The sequence below is a fragment of the Panthera tigris genome, chromosome C2 (assembly GCF_018350195.1).
Source record: "Panthera tigris isolate Pti1 chromosome C2, P.tigris_Pti1_mat1.1, whole genome shotgun sequence".
NCBI classification, from domain to species: Eukaryota; Metazoa; Chordata; class Mammalia; order Carnivora; family Felidae; genus Panthera; species Panthera tigris.
The window spans coordinates 71,891,526-71,907,015 of NC_056668.1; the positions used below are offsets into that span (position 1 = coordinate 71,891,526).

General features: G+C 44.4%; 1 pseudogene; it reads right to left on the reverse strand.

Annotated features, from left to right (window-relative positions):
* Window positions 1-6,590: 6,590 nt before the first annotated feature.
* On the reverse strand, window positions 6,591-7,132 carry LOC102953334 (annotated as a pseudogene).
* Window positions 7,133-15,490: the final 8,358 nt, after the last annotated feature.

Here is a 15,490-nt window from a genome sequence, read left to right on the forward strand (position 1 = left end):
CTGCTGACGATAGCGTTTGTTAGTTATAAGGTAAATTATGAGACGTCCAATTGCCTGGACAAACTCAAAATGGGTTTGCATACAATAAAAATGTTAATAATAGCTGCTAATTACTAAGTGCCCGTTAAGTAGTAGGAACTTAACACCCGTATCTCATTTTGTCCTTTCTACATTTCGGGGCAGTGGGTCTTATTATCTCCATTTTACATATAGGGAAAGTGAGACCTCTGTTGAATGACCTGGTCACTGCTAACCATATTTGTTAAGAGTCTATCTGCAAATAGGATCTGCAGACCCTCCAAATATGGTTCTCACAGCCCCATCCTGTTCACCAGCTCCTGTCCACAGGCACGGCAGCCTGTCTCTTGCCCATGTGAAAACTGTCGGAACCTCAATGCATTCCATCCATTTCCCTGCAAACATAAAATCTATTTGACCCCATTGTCTCCAGTCACTCCCTCCAACCTTCACACACCCTGAAATTGACCTTTCGGAAGGTGATAAGAACTTACTGCTATGGCCTGAATGTTTGTGCCCTGCCCCATTCATATGTTGAAATCCTAATGCCCGATGTAATAATGTCAGAAAGGTGGGGCCTTCGGGAGGGAGCCCTCCTGAATAGGATTAGTGTTCTTATAAAAGAGATCTCACAGAACTCCCTCATCCTCTCCAATGTGTGAGGGCACCTTGGGAAAGTGTGGACTATATGCCAGGGAGAGGGCCCCTCACCATGCCCGCACCTTGATTTTGGACTTCCCAGGCTCTAGAACGGCGAGAAATAAATCTATGGTTTATAAGCCACCCAGTCTGTGTATTTTGTTATAGCAGCCTGGGCACACAAAGACACTTTCTCTTGCTCAGGATTCTCACTCCCTGGACTCAAAAATCAGTAGGAATCTGAGCCCTTTACATGATGAACCTATATATCAGCACCCGCATATCATCTCTGGTGAACAGAAAAACAAGTTTGACTCTCCTCCAAGAATACATATGATGACTGTTTCCTGACTTTGATATTTTATGAAGGTATTTATTTATTTATTTATTATTTGGAGACAGAGTGAAATGGGGAGAGGGGTCGAGAGAAGGGGGATACAGAGTACCCAAAGCAGGTTCTGTACTGACAGCAGATAGCCCAATGCAGGGCTTGAACTCACAAACCATGAGATCATGACCTGAGCCAAAGTCAGACGCTTAACGACTGAGCCACCCAGGCGCCCATATATTTTAAAGCCTGACCTTAAACAGCTATTGTTCTCAGGTGGAATATGTCATAGCAGGGATGAGACAGGGAAGCAACAGAACAGGAATCTAGCAGATCCTGACAAGGAGCCTCTTGACACTCACTAACACTTCAAGGAGTTTGAAAGATAACTTTTTGCAGCCTCTCCTCGAACTTTCGAACTGCATTGTACAGACTCTTTTTCCAGAACTGAGAGACTAAGAGAATCAAAGACCGAGTTAACACGATCCAACAGATGGTCCTTAGGACCCAATACCAACCTGTCATTACCGAAACATTTGAGTAAAATTCACAACTGCAAAGAAAAGACCCCCCCCACCCCCCCACCATTCCCAGAACCAGCCAGGGCGTGCCCGGTTGTGGTCTGACCTAAAGGCGGGAACCAATCAAGTTCTGCTGAGTGGTTTGAAAAAAAGGCGGGAACCAATCAAGTTCTGCTGAGTGTTCAAATTTAAATGTCAACCAATAACAGCTCTGTAACCAGGAAAAATCCCTAACTTGTTTGTGCCTGTCTATAAAAGAAGCTGTAAGATCCTCGCTCGGGACCTCTTAGCGTCACCGGTAACGAGTGCGTGGAGGTCCGGGTTCAAACCTGCAATAAATTACCCTTGCCGCTTGGCTTTGACTCTGGACTCTGGTGGTTTGTTTTCGGGGGTCTCTCGAATCGGGGCATATCAGAACCAGTGACTATCCTGACTTTTAGAGATAAGGTGAGGCCAAACTTAATGCTGGAATGCAGTCAAGGATCCCATTCCTTCCCAATCAATGCCTGAAAAAGAACTTCAAGTACCTCCATTTTGACCTTAGTCTGTACTTTCTAACTGATCAAATTCTTCTTTCCAGCTTATCCCTTAACTCAGGCAAGAGACCTTGGGAGCAAAGCATCCCGTGGTGGGAACCAAAGATACCCCTTCATGAAAGCAATAAGGACTGCCCTGAGCCAGCAAGACCCCATGTGTCTGACCCCAAGACAATGATCTACCTGACCTTTACTGCCCACCCGCATGTACCCACAATGTTAGTCCACTGTCTCCCCAGTGCTGGCCTCCCTGAAATAAGTTCCTTTTCTGTTTCAACCACACTTGTCTCTCTGCCTTTGGATTTTGTCAGTGGTGAGTGACTGAATCTGGTCTGTTTTGGATCCTCGGAGCTAGGAGCTCTTGCACCTCTGTGCCCTGGTTACAAGCCCTCACTTTAACTTTCTTTCCAGGCTGGAATTCAAAGTGCACTGTAATTTAACAGCTCACAGGATGATGTTACGGGTTTGGTTTTCAGCAGTTTCAGCCCTGCAGGTAATAGGGGAGAAGGGTCTCTTTCAGGGCATGCAAAAGTCATTTTATGAGGACCTTGAGCTGGGAATTTGAAGCCCAGCAAAGGCATCATATACACGTCACCCAAAACCTTCCCTGGGGTATCTCTAATGCCACATCACTCCATGGACTACCAGTGCCCTCCTTACCACTTGAAATAGAGTCATTTAAATCTAATCAGGCTAGGGGCACCTGGGTGGCTCAGTTGGTTAAGCGTCCAACTTCAGCTCAGGTCACGATCTCACAGTTCGTGCATTTGAGCCCCGTGTCGGGCTCTGTGCTGACAGCCCAGAGCCTGGAACCTGCTTCAGATTCTGTGTCTCCCTCTCTCTCTGCCCCTCCCCTGCTCACTCTCTCTCTCTCTCTCTCTCTCTCTCTCTCTCAAAGATAAATAAACATTAAAAAAAATCAAATACAATCAGGCTAGAGAACCAATTCTAGAAAACCCAGAACCTCTATTCAAAAAATTCATCTTTAAGATTCTGTTCCTCTAGAACCCTTACAGTAACAAAATCTTAGGGTTCAACCAGAGAAAGAGAACTGGTAGGAGATATACATTAAGATTTACTGCAAGGAATTGGTTTATGCACTTGGGGGGGCTGGCTAGGCAAATCTGAAGTCGATAGGGTAGACTGTTAGGAAGACCAGGAAACTCTAGGGAGGAGATAAAGCTGTAGTTCGTAGAGGAGGGAAGCTTCTTGTTCAGGAACACCTTGGTTCGTTCCAAAGGCCTTTCAACTGATTCTCTCAGGTCTAGACAGATTATCTAGAATAACGTCCCTTATTTAAAGTCAAATGTTTGTGGACCTTTATTGCATCTACAAAATACCTTCACGACAACATTTAGATTCATGTTTGACTAACTGGGGGCTATCGCTTAGTCAAGCTGACACGCACAAAAACGGACTATCACACGCTAAATAATTCAGTGTTTATAACTGTGTTTGCATTTTAGACCAATGGGAGAATTCTTTATGCAACTTAACAGTGACTCACTTCCTGTACTCAACATTCTGTTAATGGTGTTCCCTGTAGCTGTAGTTCCCCTGTGGTATTCCACTGGAGATATAGAGATATAGACTAAAATTTACTTATTCTTCTTACTGTTGTTTTTTTTTTATTAAATTTTTTTTTCAACATTTTATTTTTTATTTTTTATTTTTGGGACAGAGAGAGACAGAGCATGAACGGGGGAGGGGCAGAGAGAGAGGGAGACACAGAATCGGAAACAGGCTCCACGCTCCGAGCCATCAGCCCAGAGCCCGACGTGGGGCTCGAACTCACGGACCGCGAGATCGTGACCTGGCTGAAGTCGGACGCTTAACCAACTGTGCCACCCAGGCGCCCCGTCTTCTTACTGTTGTTTATCTGCTAGAGCATCTCTGAGTGTCGACACATTTTTCTATTCCTACGAATGCTGCTGCTACAAACATTCTTATACAGGAGTTCTCTGACGTACATATATAGAAATGGAACCCCTGAGTCTTGGGTGTGCAGGCTTTCAACTTCATTAAAGAATGCCCAACTCTTTTTCCAAAGGTCCTGCCAGCCAGCAAATATTATAGTGCCCACTGCTTCACATGCTCCTTTATGCTTGGGATTCTCTAACATTTTGATTTTGTGAATCTTTTGGGTATTTACATGCATTTCCCTGAATACCAGTGCGGTCGAACACCTTTCAAATGTTTGTGGAACATTTTTGTTCTTCTGTGGAAATCCTTCCGACCATTTTTTCTTAGTATGTGTAGGAATTCTTTTTTTTTTTTTAATTTTTTTTTAACGCTTATTTATTTTTGAGACAGAGAGAGACAGAGCATGAGCAGGGGAGGGGCAGAGAGAGAGGGAGACACAGAATCTGAAACAGGCTCCAGGCTCTGAGCTGTCAGCACAGAGCCCGACGCGGGGCTTGAACTCACGGACCATAAGATCATGACCTGAGCCGAAGTCGGACACCTAACCGACCAAGCCACCCAGGCGCCCCATTCTTTTTTTTTTTTTAATGTTTTTTTATCCTTTTTTTATGTTGATTTATTTTTAGAGACAGGGAGAGACAGCAGGGGAGAGGCACAGAGAGAGGGAGACAGAGATCTGAAGCAGGCTCCGTGCTGACAGCAGAGATCCAGACATGGGGCTCAAACTCACAAACCGCAGGACCATGACCTGAGCTGAAGTCGGATGCTTAACCCACTGAGCCACCCAGGTGCCCCTCCAACATTTACTTTTTAACGGTCCATTTTGGTAGACATTCCGTGGATGCTTGAGAGCACCATATATCCTACAGTTATTGGATACATAGTTCTACACATGTTCATTAGATCAAGTTTGTTAACTGTGTTCCTCAAACCTTTTATATCTTTAATGATTTTCCATTACTTATTCTACAAATCACAGAAATGTGTGTCAAAAAATAGCTCATGAGTAGCGAACTTGTCTAGTCTTTCTTGTAATTTTGTCATTTTAGCTCAGTTTTGAAGCTGTGTCATTGTTTTTATAAATTATAAGTTTAGAATTGTTGGGGTGCCTGGCTGGCTCAGTTGGTAAAGCATGCAATTCTTGATCTTGGGGCTATAAGTTCAAGCCTCACATTGGGTATAAAGATTACTTAAAAATAAATATTTTTTAGAACGTTTATTTTTAAAAATAATAAATAAAATAAAATAATAAAAAATTTTAAAAATAAAAAAATAAAGAGAGAGCATGCAAATGAGCGAGCAGGGGAGGAGCAGAGAGGAGAAAGAGAATCCCAAGCAGAGAGAAAGAGAGAGAAAGAGAGTGCCAAACATGTTCCACACTATCAGTGCAGAACCCACGAACCATGAGATTGTGACCTGAGCCGATATCAAGAGTTGAATGTTTAATCGACTGAGCCACCCAGGCAACCCCAAATCTTTTTTTTTTAATTAAATGTTTATTTATGTATTTTGAGAGAGAAAGAAAGCATTCGGACATGATCGGGGAGGGGCAGAGAGAGAGGGAGAGAGAATCCCAAGCAGGTTCTGTGGCACAGTGCAGAGCCCGATGCAGGGCTCAATCTCATGACTGTGAGATCATGACCTAAGCCAAAATCAAGAGGCGGACACTTAACCCACTGAGTCACCAGGCACTCCAAAAATAAAATCTTTAAAAAAAAGTTTAGAATTCTTAGAACAGTGAACATTTTGCCATAATACAGTTATCTTTTTTTATCTCTAGTGTTTTTTTCCTAAAATATTTTGATATTAATATAGTTAATATAGCTATATGAGCTTTCTTTTATTTAGTATTCCTAGTACTGTATATCATTTTAATATTTATTTCTTATTTTTATTTTTTTCTGTTTGAATCACTTTCAGTATTAAATACAAAAGGTGAGCACCTACTTTTTTTGTTTTTTAGACACACACACATAGGTCTCTAACAGCCAAAAGGGGCAGAGGAAATGAGCTCCTGTACTGTCCTCCACAGTCCCCATCCTGTGGTTAAAGCTGCTGCTGGCCCTCCCTCCCTTTGGGCATGGAAATTCACAATACACCCCAGCTGTGATGCCTTATGTATTTCATACTGTGTATGTGTCCCTTCCCAACATCTCCATGCTTAAAACCAAAAAATGGTCAGGGGTACATCCTTCCCAGTGGCCTCAGTTCCTATGCCACAATGGGATAGTGAGGAGATCTTCAGGTCACAAGTTATTTAGTGAAAGGGGTGGGATGGCCAGAGTGAGGACAGCAGAAATGGTGCAGCAGGGAGGGCACGGTTGCAAGTTAGGAGGAATCTAGGTGAGACACTCGGGAGAATTCTCCCCGCCAGGTTTAGATGGACCAATGTGCCAAGTAAAAAAATAATAATAATCCTGGGGTGCCTGGGTGGCTCAGTCGGTTAAGCGTCTGACTTCGGCTCAGGTCATGATCTCATGGTTTGTAAGTTCGAGTCCTATGTTGGGCTCTGTGCTGACAGCTCAGAGCTTGGAGCCTGCTTTGGATTCTGCGTCTCCCTCTCTCTCTGCCCCTCCCCTGCTCACACTCTGTCTCTCTCTCAAAAATAAACATTAAAAATTTTTTTTAACTAATAATCCAAATAATCAGCAGTTCAAACACTACTGCATTTTCAAACTTGTCCAGCAAGAGAAGCCAGATAGCAGGAACAATATAGAGCTTTCCAGGAAATGAAGGTAGAGCCCTGGCAAGCCCCCTGAGAACCTGCGTTAGGCCCTACAAGTATCTGCCGTCGCTGTGGGTGTTGCTGCTGCTCCATTCGCAACTTCTCAATCTCGAAGACAACAGGAAGCACCAGGATCATGAAGGCTGGCCTGGAAAACCTGCACGTTTTTTGAGCCCCAAAGAGGGAGTGATGAAAAGTGGCGCCAGCCATGGACCGGACCCTCTCTGGGACCACCTCTGTCAGACCCCACAGTGTCTCTGACAGGGTCTCATCCAGCTCCTCTTTGCCTTCCTCCTCCAGCTCCTCGTGTCTTCTCGGCATTGCCTTTCAGAAGCAGTTCATCCAGGGACAGGGGCACCCCAGGACTGCCAGTGGTGGCCAAAATTATAATATTTAACATGCTATGTTCTGTGGTTTCACTGCGATGATTCTGGGTGTACATTTCTCTTTAGCATATTTGGAAACTTTATTGGCTTCCTGACTGTATGGATTGGGTCCTTTCCCATCTATAGAAACTAATCTTCCCTGGGGCGCTTGGGTGGCTCAGTTGGTTAAGCGTCCGACTTCGGCTAAGGTCATAATCTCACGGTTTGTGAGTTCGAGCCCCGCATCAAGTGACCTCGAGCCCCGCTTCAGGCTCTGTGCTGACAGTGAGAGCCTGTGTAGGATTCTCTCTCTCCCTCTCTCTCTCTGCCTCTCACTCCCTCATGCCCTCTCTCTCTCAAAAATACATACATACATACATACATACATACATACAAACAAACTTGGGGGAAAAATACTCTTCCATTATTTTTTTTTCAAACATTTCCTCTTCTCTCTTTTTTATTTATTCTCCCTCTGGAATTATGATTAAATGTATGATAGACCTTGTTGGTCTATCTTCTATGTAATTTTAACTTCTATTTTATATTTTCCCTATCTTTGTCTCTCTGGGCTATATTTCAAATAATTTCTTCTGTTCTATCCTCCACATCCCTAATCATCCTTTCAGCTATATTTAACCAGCTTTAAACCTATCTACTGAGTTTTACATTTCAATTTTTTATTTTTCTTTCCTCTGAGTTTTTTTTTTTTCCACATTTGCTTGCTCTTTTGTCATATTTTCAAGCCTCTCTTATTTATTCTATTACATTAAACATGCTTATTTGAGTATGCTAGGTCTGATAATTCCAGCATCTAAAGGTTGTTTTTTTGTTTGTTTGTTTGTTTGTTTGTTTGGTGGGAGGAGGGCATGCCTGGGTGGCTCAGTCAGTTAAGTGACTGACTTCAGCTCAAGTTGTGATCTCAGGGTTCCTGAGTTCCAGCCCGTGTCAGGCTCTGAAGCAGCGTGGACCCTGCTTCAGATCCTCTGTGTCCCTTTTTCTCCATCCCTCCCCTGCTTGCATGCTCTCTCTCTCTCTCTCTCTCTGTCAAAAATAAATCAACATTTAAAAAATATATAAAGTTTTTTTGGGTCTGAATCTGCTGTCTCATTTCCGCTGGTTCTTACTCATAGTGCCTTGTTTACCTCTATATTTGGCAAATTATTTTATTTGGGGCTGCTTATTTTCCTTGGACATAACCTGTGGGAATTATTTGAGGCCAGGGATGAAGGCAAATTTCTGAATTCCACTGAAAAGGATTTACACTTGCTTCTGTCAGGTACCTGGGGGCATCAAAAGTCTGGGACCAATTCTGATCATATTATTGACTCTAGGATGTTTTGTTTTGTTTTGTTTTGTTTCCCTTTTAGGGGAGGTGGTACCTAATCATGTGAATCCAGGCTGAAAATCTATATGAAGGCAGGCTTGTGGTTACATATTCTCAGGGGAGATTTGCCCACCCACACTCCAATTCAATTAGCATCAGGATCCCAGTCCTCTGCAGAAGGAATAGTTTATTTCTGGGTCACCTTTATATGGAGAATGTAGTCCTCCAGAGTCCCAGCTTTGAGCGAGTCTCCTGTTAAGCTTCTCTCTTGAGTGGGCATCAGGTTTTATCTTCTGTCCTGCCAGTCCTGAGAAAGTACAAAAACCCATGTTCATAAGCACTCAGTTTTGTATATGTCCTTAGTCCACATCTGGCTTCAAGGCCCTGAATACCTCTCTAGGCCCCTGCTCTCGTGTATCATTACATTTATTATAATTGAATTTGTAGGGGCACCTGGGTGGTTCAGTAGGTTAAGTGACCAACTCTTGATTTTGGTTCAGGTCATGATCCCAGGGTCTTGGGATCAAGCCCCACATTGGGCTCTGTACTAAGCATGGAACGTGCTTAAAATTCTCTCTCTCACTCCCTTTGCCCCTCTCCCCCGCTCATGCTCTGTCTCTAAAATTTGAAGAAAAAAATCGAGTTTGTGTAGATAATACAGAGGACTGCAAGAAAAACTGCCTTTCTTGGAGTCTAATCCCAATTGAATTCAGGTATGGGATCTCCTCTGAGAATGTGTAACCACAAGCCTATCCTCTTATAGGTTGTCAGCCTGAATTCTCATGATTCAGCACCACCTCCTCCAAAAGAAAAAAAAACCAAACCTGGGGCCAATGATGATTAAAAATGTACAATTCCAGATTGTAATGCACATACAATAATAATACAAGATAGATTACATATAAATTATTATTTTATATTTATGTATAGACAGAGAGGTGGGCACAAGAAATAACCATGTTGAGAGGTAAGATGAGGGTTGTGAAAAGCTAAGTTAGTTTAAGCTGTGTCAAGATATTTCCAAGGAAGTCATGTACTTAGGGGTCAGCCTTGGTCAGTGGATCGTGTGGTCATTATCTGAGAGGAAACAGGAAGTGTGACAGGACTGTGTTGCAAACATATCCGGGCTCTTTTAGGTTATGGCCCAAAACTACTAAGGGGAATCCGGGTGTCTCCACAATTGTTGCGGGTGGACGGGATGGGCTGATGCTATGCCTAGGCCTCTGAAGCTGGTTCTAGAACTGTTGGCAGGCTGTTCCTCCGTGTTCAGGAGGGAGGGCGATCATGGGACCATTGGGATAATGACTTGACTATGAGGCCTATGGAACAAGCCAGCCTGTGGCCCTGAAGAGTATAAATGTGCTTTAACCATCCCACCTGATCCCTCTCTTATCCTGCCCCTCTAGTTACTACACGCTCTGCCCAAGCCTATGCCATTGGCTGGGCTGCTCCATCTCAGGGGTGCGGCTTGGAACAGTGGAATTAATTGCGTTTATCGCTATGAGGGCTGTCTGACAATTCAGTGAGGATTTTGGTGTATCTAATATGCTTTGGAACAGGAAAGGAATCACACAATGTTTGTTTGAGGATATGCTTTTGTCACTTAGCAAAATATCATGAGCGTCTTGCTGTACGTTATAAGCATCCTCACCCACCAGCCACAAGCTCTCCATCCGTTCTGTATCTACTTGCTCCCTCTGTTCCCTTCAGCTGGCACCTTCTCTTCCTCATAAGCGTGTCTGATTATCTGCCATTCCTAGAAAAACAACCTCCCAAAACTTTCCCTGAGCTGATGTGCCCTCCATCCACCATCTCTCTCTCCATGTCCCTGTACGGGACTCCCTAAACCATCCACATTCACTGAACGTGCTTCTCACGTCTTGTTGGCCGCTGTACCCTGGATGGTCTAGCTTTGCCCACCACCACGGTGCTGACACAGCCCTCTCCTGGGCCTCATTGCTTTTCTAATTGTCAAACCCAATGGTCACTTCAGGCCCCTACCTTGCATGTCATGTGACAACAGGGATCCCTCACAATTCCCATCTCCTTCTAGAGTGCCTTCCTACACCATAAAAGGCTGGGAAGCAAAAGGCTTCATTTTGTAGATTCCCTTCAAGTTGGGTTATGCGAATGAGGTTTTAAGAATTTAGAGAGCAGGGGCACCTGGGTGGCTCAGTCAGTTAAGCATCTGACTTTGCCTCAAGTCATGATCCCACAGCTTGTGAGTTCGAGCCCCACGACAAGCCCCATGTTGGGCTCTGTGCTGACAGCTCAGAGCCTGAAGCCTGCTTCAGATTCTGTGTCTCTCTCTCTCTGCCCCTCCCTGGCTCACTCTCTCTTTCTCTCTCAAGAATAAATAAGCAATGAAAAGTTAAAAAAAAAAAAAAAAAAGAATTCAGAGAGCAGATGTGAGACAGACCATATATCTGCAATTTTCATTGTCTTCTCTGGGCAAACAAGATTATGGAGACATGGAGTTTTCCTGCAGCAGCTTCCCAGTGTCCAGCCCCAGCTTCGTGGGTACGGAGACACAGCTGCGGTTATGGTGGCATCCTGACTTTCAGCAACAGTGCTGTGTTACTAAATTTGGCTGAGTCCCAAGGTAGCCTTAACACTTGCTGGACTGTCACACAAATGGCAGCACCTCTAGTGAGTTACTTCTGGGTGTTTACAGAGTCTTTCCTGGAGGCCCAAACTATAGCCCATTCTTCCAGGGCACCTAATGACTTATAGTACCTGTATAAATTCCTTTTCTGCTGGCTTCTATTTCCCATACTGAATGCTGGTCGTTTGGTATCAGAGGTGGCTCTAGGCAAGGATGGGAATATTCATATGCTGAAAGAAAATAACTGTGCACCAACAGCGGGGGAAGCCTGGGCCCCGCTTAGGCCTCCTTGGCAGCAGGTGTTCTGGCCCATGGCTCAGAGAAGTGCACCCTCCCCTTATGCATGTCCCCACAGCCTTCCAGAGCCTCTCAGTCCACCAGCTCTGCCACACCAGCAAAACCCTCCCACGCTCACCTGCTTTTCCATCTTGACCACACAGCTCATTCTGCTTTCATCCACTGCCTCCATGTCGAAGGGCCCCTTGTCACCCTTCTTCTGGACGTTCTGGTCCCTAGGCCCCAGACCACAATCAGGTCCACCCTGCAGGCAAAGGGAACAGTCAAAGGGCCCAGACACACGCCACCGTCCCTCCCACAAGAGCATACATACATACACAAATGGAAACAGAAGAAAATAACTACCAGTCTATCTTCTATGTCCAAAATTTTTTTTCAAGAACATGGGCAAAACAAAGATATTTTCTGGCAGATCAAAACTGAAAGATCTTTACAAGCAGACCCTCAGGAAATTCCAAAGTTTACATATATATACCAGGCAGAAGGAAAAATGATTCTAGATAGAATATCCGAGATGGGTGGGCGGGGCACCTGGGTGGCTTGCTTGGTTAGGGTCTGACGTTAGCTCAGGTCATGATCTGTCAGTTCATGTGTTCGAGCCCCATGTCGGGATCGACGCTGCGCAGAGCCTGCTTGGGATTTTCTCTCTCTCTCTCTCTCTCTCTCTCTTCCTCTCTCTCTCTCTCTCTGTTCCTCCCTCACTCGTGCTTGCTCTTTCTTTCAAAATAAAATAAATAAACTTAAAAAAAAAAAAGAAGATCCAAGATGCAAGTAGGAATAAGGAGCAAAGAAGTCATTAGATGGGAGGTATCTGGGAAGTGGACGCCAAGCGAAGGCCATCCTCCTGCCGTAAGTAAGGCCGTCCTCTGGCAAGTAATGTCAAGGCAATGGCTAAGTTCTCTGAGGTAGTGTTCCATGTTAATTTGCCAGCTTTGTGGGTGCTGGCAGGCTATGGCCAAACACTGGCATCACAAACACAGCACCGTGTTCTTGAATTCAATAGTTCCAGTGGTCCCACTCCCTCTCTGTGGGTCTCAAGACCCCCAGAGCATGGTGCCGCTGGGCTCCCTTGCCAGTTCCCAGGGATTCTCATGATTTCTGTCTCTTTCTTCCTGTGCACATCATCCTCATGCTGGTAGACAGATGGTTAGAGCAAGCCATTCCATGCAGACATGACAACATTGAGAAGATTCTGTATTCTTTGTGTACCACTGTTTTTGTTGCTTCTTTTTCAACAATTTGAGTTATAATTAACATACAACTCATTCAAAATGTTCAATTCAATAGCTTTTAGTATATTCACACATATGTGTGACCATCACCCTTATCGATTTTATTTATTTTTTTCTAAATGTTTATTTATTTATTTTGAGAGAGAGAGTGTGTGTGTGTGTGTGAGCAGGAGGGGGAGGGGGGGAGAGAGAGAGAGAGAGAGAGAGAGAATATGAATCCCAAGTAGGCTCCTCGCTATCAGCACAGAGCCTGACATGGGGCTCGATCCCACAAACTGTGAGATCATGACCTGAGAGGAGATCAAGAGTCAGGCACTCAACTGACTGAGCCACACAGGTGCCCCTGTCAATTTTAGAACATTTGGTCACCTCAAGAAGAAAGCGCATACACTTTACTCATCATCTCCCATCTCGCTGCCACCTCCTCAGCCCTAAGCAACTAAACCACCTTTTCTCTATAGATTTCCCTATTCTGGACTTCCATTATGAATAGAAGCATACAGTATGTGGCCTTTTGTGGCTGCCTTCTCTCACTTAAAATAATGTTTTCAAAGTTCATTCATGTTAAAGCCTGGATCAGTACTTATTCTTTATTATAGCCAAATATTATTCCATTGTATGGATGTATCACATTTTGGGTATCCATTCCACTATTGATGAACATTTGTGTTGTGTCTACATTTTGGCTATTATGAATAACACTGCTATAAATATTTGTGTATGAATTTCAGTGGGACATCATTTTTTTTTCATTTTCCTGGGTATATACCCAGGAGTAGAACGGCTGGGTAATATGGGAACTCTATGTTTAATTGGGGAGCTGCAAGATTATTTTACAAGTGGCTATTCCTTTTTACGTTCCCGCCAGGGTTCTGAATTCCCACCAGGGTTCTGAATTCCCACCAGGGTTCTGAATTCTCCACATCCTGACCAACACTTGGTGTTATCTGGCTTTTTGATTCTAGTTGCCCTGGTGAGTATGAAGTGGTATCTCATCGTGGTTTTGGTCTTTGTGGGCATCTTTTCTTTTTAAATCAAAGAAATATTTTCCAGAAGTCCCTCAACAGACTTTCCACCAAGTCTCATTGGCCAGAAAGGGATCAAATACACCTTCATAAACCAATCACTGGCAAGCACAGTGGGATTACGAGTGAGGACTGACTTCCTGGTTTGGAGCTGGGGCTCTGGGCTGCCTCCTGCAAGGCACACAGAATCCAGATGGTGCTTACCCCCAACAACATCAGGTTCTGTTGGCAAACAGTAAGTAAGACAGAGGATCAACTGTATGTGGCTGCTACGTGTGGATTCCAAGGCACCAGGCTCTGGTGGCTTTCTTCTGTCTTCTGGACCATTTGTTTTTAGTCTCCTCTTCCTCTGTCCACCGCTGAAATGTCAGTGCTCCTGGTCTTCAACTTCACTGTTCTCAGCATCTACACTCTTTCTGGGTTATCTCATTTATCCTCATGGTTTCAATTCCCATTTGATGACTTCTGAAATTGCTTCTTCTCTGAACTTCAGATTTATTGATAATAATAACAACAGTAATAGTGTTGCCAGGATGTCTGGGTGGCTCAGTCCATTAAGTGTTCAGCTCTCGACTTCGGCTCAGGTCATGATCCTGTGGTTCATGGGTTCGAGCCCTGCATCAGACTCTGGGCTGGCAGTGTGGAGCCTACTTGGGATTCTCCCTGTCTCCCTCCCTCTCTGCCCCTCCCTCACTATGTGCTCCGTCTCTCTCTCTCTCTCAAAATAAATAAACTTAAATAAAAAAAATAGTGTTGTCATTTTTAGATACTTATTATGTTCCAGGCACTGTACATTATCTCATTTTATTCTCATTTAATAACAACTCTAAAACCCTATTATTATACCTATCTTATAGATGAATTAACAGGTTTAAAGAGATCCGGTTTTTTGCCCAAGGTAACACCACTAGTAGGTTGATGAAGGTAGGAGTTGGACCCAGCCTGTTAGACTCCAGAGCCCTGAGTCACTGCCTGTTGACATTCTGCACCCACCTCAAACCCAGGGCAGGGCAGCCAAACGTCTCATCGCTTTCCCATTAACCAGTCCTGCCCCCATATCCCCTGCAGCAGTGAGGGAATGACCATTTGTCCAACTATTCAGTCCAGAAATCCAGGGGTCATCTTCCTTCTTCACCCCTTCACTAAGCGATACTAACTTTGCTTTCTAAGAATTTTTTTCTTTCTTCAAAGATTTTATTTTCTAAGTCACCTTTATACCTAACATGGGGCTCAAACTCACTGAACTCACAACCCACAATCAGAAGTGTCATGCTCTACCAACCGAGCCAGCCAGGTGCCCCCTAATCATTTCCTCATCCTCTCCCCAGGTCTGGTCTGCTGTGACTGGGGTACATACTGCCTGAGACTCCTCAGCCCCCCGGGGTGGCTGAACAGGAACTTCCGGTGGCTGGAACCCCTGTGTTGGTTGCCTCTAGCTGCAAACAGCCCCTTCCCATTTTACCGTGGTGTGTCATACAAAAGGAATCATTTTCTGTGCATGTATAACAAGGAAAATATCAAGAAGCAAGATCTAGAGTAGACTGCACCCACCTCTCTGCTTTCCCTCCTCTAACTGCACCCTCCCTCCTAAGTGCAGCCAGTGAGCTACATGCATTTATCTCCTGGGTAATGACTCTCTGGGTGGGTCAGCCCCTCACCTCCCTCAGGACTAAGTCCTCATTCCTGACTATAGCTTACAAGGCTCTCCAGTCCCCACTGTCCCCACTCTCACCTCTGCACAGAACTCGGTACTCCAGAAACATTACGTTTTTCTGTAGTCCTCTCTTTTGTCCTGCATTGTTTCTCACTCCAGCGTCTTGGCTTATAATATGAAGGTTAAGACCCTCTTTGGTCAGTTTCAAATCCTTGCTGTCACTTGCTCACGGCAAAAGAGCAATCAATCTGTAAAATGAAGTTAACAATAGTACTTCCTTCAGAGCTGTTGGGAA